Source organism: Loxodonta africana, chromosome 5, assembly GCF_030014295.1.
Source record: "Loxodonta africana isolate mLoxAfr1 chromosome 5, mLoxAfr1.hap2, whole genome shotgun sequence".
NCBI lineage: Eukaryota > Metazoa > Chordata > Mammalia > Proboscidea > Elephantidae > Loxodonta > Loxodonta africana.
In genome coordinates, this window is record NC_087346.1 from 135335385 (window position 1) to 135341384 (window position 6000).

Below are 6000 nucleotides of genomic sequence, written 5' to 3' on the forward strand. Positions count from 1 at the left end.
GTATCAACTTGAACTTTTAGAGAAATGTGATAAAAGGCTATGTTTAACTGAAACTAAAGAAGACCTGGTGGCGAAATGGTTAAAGTGTTAACTGCTAACCGAAAGGTCCGTGGTTCGAACCCACTGGTGGCTCCGAGGGAGAAAATCTCTGCTTCCATAGAGATTTACAGCCTGAGAAACTCTATGAGGTCACTATGTGTTGGAACTGACTGGACGGCAGTGGGTTTGGTGTGGGTTTCGGTAACTGAACCTGAGGGATTTTCACCAGTAGAATGTGAAGTTGATGTCAGGCTGCTAGCCCGTATGCTTTACCAAAAGAAAAAGATGTTTCCAAAAGACTTTAGGTGTATACCGTTTAAAAAGAAATAAATTGTATAATTTATTACATCAAATAAATTTATAATGATAGTGTGTTATCATTGGTATAGGTAAAATCTGAAAATACAGGTAACTCATACTAACTAGTTCAGTCAGTCATCAGTATAAACTTGCCTAGAAATCATCAAGAAAAATCATACCTATGATGAAAAAAATCAGGAGCCCTAGTGGCACGGTGGTTAAGAGCTTGGCTTTTAACCAAGAGGTCGGCAGTTTGAATCTACCAGCCACTCCTCGGAAGCCCCGTGGGGCAGTTCCACTCTCCTATAGGGTTGCTATGAGTCAGAATCAACGGCAGCGGGTTAGGTGTTTTTTTTTTTTTTCTTAGACTCATAAGCAGCTGCATAATCCACATCTCCTCATAGATGCCTAATAGGTGTCTCATCTGCATGCCCAAAGGAGGGTCTCTGATCTTGCCCGCAAGATCCTGTTGCACCCACAGCCATCCCTGCCTTGGCGGACCACGTCTGTTTTTGTAGTTAATCAGGCTCAAACCTTGGAGTTGGTTTTGATTCTTCTTTCTCACATCCCATATCTAATCCAGCAACAAATCTTGTTGGATTTACCTTAAAAATCTTGTTTTGGAGGCCCATTCGACTTGTTCTACCCAAAGCAGGATTTAACGAGGCAGGTGTATTTTGTTTTTTCTTTCTAGCTACAAATAAAATACCACTTGATTTAAAAAAAAAAAAAAGTTACCCAGGATTAAACCACTTCTCACCTCCTCATTTGCCACCAGCCGGGTCTGAACTACCAATGTGTCTTGCCTGGATTGCTACAGTGTTGTTGTTAGGAGCCATTGAGTTGATTTGGATTCATGGCAACACCATGTAACAGAGTACATCTGCCCCATAGGGTTTTCTGGACAGTAATCTTCGCTAATACCTGCGCCCCCCCCCCCCCCCCCACTGCCCCGGTCTCCCTGCTTTCTCTCCATGCCCCTTTATAGTTTAAGAGCCAGGACTATCCTGCTCAAACCTTCAGTGGCTCCCGTATCACTGAGTATAAGTCAAAATCCTTTCTGTGGCCCCAAAGGCCCTACAAAATCCAGTCATCCCACCCGCCCCTTTACCTCTCTGACTTTTCCTAGTCTTCACTCTTGCCCCCTCTGCTCCAGCCAAACCGGCTCTGTTGCTGTTCCTCAAATGCCCCAGGTAAAGTCTTGCCTCAGAGCCTTAGTCCTTGCTGTTTCCTCTGCCTGGGGACATCTCTTCACTCAGATGCTAGGCTAACTCCTTCACCTCTGTCATGTTTTTAATTGAAGGTTTGCTTCTCAATGAGGTTTACCCTGACCACCCTTTTTAATCCTGCAACTGGCCTCTACACCTTAACATTGTCTAAAAGTTGCCTTAAAATTGGGGTTTGGACCTCAGTTTTAGTGTGCCTGAGTATCCCTTGGGGATCTTGTTAAAACGTAGATTCTCTCAGTAGGCTTGGGGTGGGGCTGTAGATTCTGTATCTCTAACAGACCCCCAGCTGATCCTGATGTTGGTCCGTGGATCACATTTTGAGGAGTAAGGGTCCAACACACTGTGATTTACGTATTTATTATGTCACACTGTGTGTCTGTCTCCCTCAGGCTAGAACATAAGCTCCACCAGAGCGGGAATCTTTGTTCACTCCTGTATCCCAAGCATCTAAGTAGCACCTGGCACATGGCGGATGCTTCGTCTCATGTACTTTGGAGGAACCAGTCCCTCGAGAAGGACATCATGCTTGGTAGAGGGTCAGTGAAAAAGAGGAAGACCCTTAATGAGATGGATTGACACAGTGGCTGCAACAATGGGCTTAAGCATAGCAACAATTGTGAGGATGGCACAGGACTGGGTAGTGTTTTGTTCTGGTGTACATAGGGTCTCCATGAGTCAGAACTGACTTGATGGCACCTAACAACAAAGTAACACATGACAGATACTCAAGTATTTGTTGTATGAGTGATTCAATAGGTATTATTGAATATTTTATATAACAATAAAATGCTAGACAGACTAGGAAAAAAGGCCTGATGATCCACTTTCAAAAATTATCCAGTGAAAACCTTACGGATAACGACAGAATATTGTCTGATATCATGCTGGAAGGTGAGGCCCTTAGGGTAGAAGGCACTTGAAGGGCTCAAAATACAGTGGCCACAACAATAGACTCGAGCATACCAATGATTGTGAAGATGGCACAGAACCAGGCATGAGGTAGACGTGAGGTAGCCATGAGCCAGAGTCTCTCAATGGCAACTAACAACAACCAACAGCTCTCTAACAAACCTTTTGTACCCAACCCAGGCAATCCAACATATGACACTTGTGGCTACAAGGTGACCTACGAGTCCCCTGCCCACCTTCATGGTCTCATTCGTCTCCCACCTGAGTCTCTCCTTCTGTTAACCAACCTGCCAAACTCCAGATTGCATCCACACAAGCTTGCCACTGTTATTTAAATACCAATCCATATTGGCGTCCAGTATATAATACCAGTTCATAGTGTAGCTCTGCATTAGTCCACTCTTTGATTTGTTGGCCTTCCCAGACTTAACCTTGTTTTAAACTGGCGTCATGATTTAGCTATTTCATAATTTAAAATACTAATTACTGCTAATTAAATATGGGCCAAAAGAATAGTGCACATTTGGTAATTGGTCTGTGTTCTGTGAGAGAAGTAAATCATCCAATGACTAACCTTCAGAAAGAGTTTCCTTGAAGGCACTTGTAATAATTAAGATGCCAGGCTTCAGCCCTGGCTCACTACTTAGTGGCCCTGTGACTTTGTACAAGTTACTTGTGGCTTATCTATAAAATGGGGCTGATAAAATCTCACAGAGTTGTAATAAAGATCAAATGAAATGTATAAAGCACCTACCATAGAGTCATATATAGCATATGCTCAGATGGTTGTTAGCTGCCATTGAGTTGACTCCGACTCACGGTGACCTTATGTATAGCAGAGTGAAACATCGCTCAGTCCTGCGTCATCTTCCTAATCATTGGTATGTTTGAGTCCGTTGCTGTGGCTGTTGTGTCAATCCCTCTCACTGAGGGTTTCTTGCATTTTGGCTGACTCTTTCCTTTACCAACACGATGTCCTTTTCTAGAGATTGATCTTTCCTGATGACATGTCCAAAGGAGGCGAACCAAAGTCTCACTATCCTCTCTTCTGAGGAACATTCTGGTTGCATTTCTTCTAAGATTGATTTGCTCGTTCTTTTGGCAGTCCACAGCATATTCAATATTGTTCACCAGCACCACAGTTCGAATGCATGAATTCTTCTGTCTTCCTGTTTCATTGTCAGGCTTTCACATGCGTATGAGGTGACTAAAGATACCATGGCTTGGATCAGGTGAACCGTAGTCATCAAAGTGACAACTTTGCTTTTTAGAATTTTGAAGAGGCTTTTTTTTTTTTGGCAGCAGATTTGTCCAGTGAAATATGTCTTCTGATTTCTTGACTGCTGCTTTCTGGGACATTGACTTTCAATCCAAGTAGAATGAAATTGTTGACAACTTCAGTATCTTCTTAATTTATCATGAATTGTTTATCAATCCAGTTGTGAGGATTTTCTTTTCTTTATTTTTCACATTCAAGTGTAATCCATACTTAAGGCTGTAGTCTTTGATCTTCATCAATAAGTGCTTCAGGCTGTCTTCATTTTTAGCAAGCAAGGTTGTGTCTTCCTCCAGTTGTGATGCCACATTCTTCAAATAGTCTGCTTCTGGATAGTAGCCATTACTAAATGGTGGTTAACAAAAAATGGAAAAGATTTTCAATGAAATAGCACTAGAAATGGTCTTTATTAAATGTAGCTGTGTTTGTTGGGCTGACCTTTATTAAATTCTGGTGGTATAGTGGTTAAGTGCTATGGCTGCTAACCAAGAGGTCAGCAGTTTGAATCCACCAGGCGCTTCTTGGAAACTCTATGGGGCAGCTCTACTCTGTCCTATAGGGTCGCTATGAGTCGAAATCGACTCAACGGCAGTGGGTTTGGTTTGGTCTTAGGTGTTTGTTGGCCTGATTTTTATTAAATTCTATTAGGTCAGATAAAGGAAGAAAATTGAGACTAGAACTGTGTTCAGAGTTTAAGTGGCCTTTCCATGGTGGTCCAAAGGCTTTATGCTTTTCGTTGTTCCCTCCTTTTCCCCCTCCCACTGCTTTGCTCCTGCCTCAGATGCCACCTGTCTTAGTCATCTAGTACAGCTACAACAGAAATACCACAAGTGGATAGCTTTAACAAACAGAAATTTATTTTCTCACAGTCTAGTAGGCTAGAAGTCCAAATTCAGGGCATCAGCTCCAGAGGAAGGCTTTCTTTCTCTGTCAGCTCTGGAGAAAGTCCTTCTCATCAATCTTCCCCTGGACTAGGAGCTTCTCTGCGCAGGAACCCCAGGTCCAAAGGACACACTCTGCTCCCAGCATTGCTTTCTTGGTGGTGTGAGGTCCCCAACTCTCTGCTTGCTTCTCTTTCCTTTTCGCTCTTGTAAGATAAAAGGTGATGCAGGCCACACCCCAGGGAAACTCCCTTTACATTGGATCAGGGATGAGACCTTAGTAAGGGTGTTAAAATCCAACCCTAATCCTCTTTGACGTAAAATTACAATCACAAAATGGAGGACAACTACACAATACCAGGAATCATGGCCTAACCAAGTTAACATGTATTTTGGGGGGACACAATTCAATCTATGACACCGCCCTTGGATTCTTTTTGTTTTTTTGTCTTAAATTTTTTTTTTTTTCTTGTTAAAATGCAGATGTCTCAGGAAAGAGATAACTGCTGTTTGTCCTGATCAACTGGTGACATCTTAGTTTGGATGAGTTTATCATCTGTTTCCCTGAGAGTGGGCTTAAAAAAAAAAAACAACTTTTTATTGTAGAAAATTTCAAACATAGACAAAAATAGAATCATATGATGAAGCCCAGCACCCATCACTCAGCATTGACTTAGCTACACAATTCCAATTTGGTTTCATCTACACTACCAGCCATTCCCCTTCCACTCTTAAAGCAAATCCCAGACATCATTTCAGTGCGTAGCTCACATATTTCAATATTTATCTGCAAAGATGCTGTTGAGTCAGCCCCTAACTCGTGGTGATTCCATACACAATGGATTAAAATGCTGTCTGGGCCTAGGCCATCTCCATGACCAGTTGCGGGTTGGACCATTGTGATACGTAAGGTTTTCATTGGCTGATTTTTGGAAGTAGATCACCGAGCATTTCTTCCTAGTCTGTTTGGAAGCTCTGGAAACACCTGTTCAGCCTCACAGCAACATGCAAGCCTCCACTGACAGATGGGTGATGGCTACCCACCACTGGCCAGGAATCAAACCTGTGTCTCTCACATGGGAGGTGATAATTCTACCACTGAACCACTACTGTCCCCATCTCCAAAATAAACCAAGCCAGACTTGTCGCCATTAAGTTGATTCTGACTCATGGCAACCCCATGTGTGCAGGATAGAAGTGTTGCATAGAGTTTTCAAGGTTGTGACCTTTTGGAAGTAGATCGTCAGGCTTTTCTTCTGAGGTGCCTCTGGATGGGTTCAAACGCCAACCTTTTGGTTAGTAATCAAGTGCTTAACTGTTTGTACTATCAAGGACTCCCCTCCAAAGTAAAGGACTCTTAAAAACA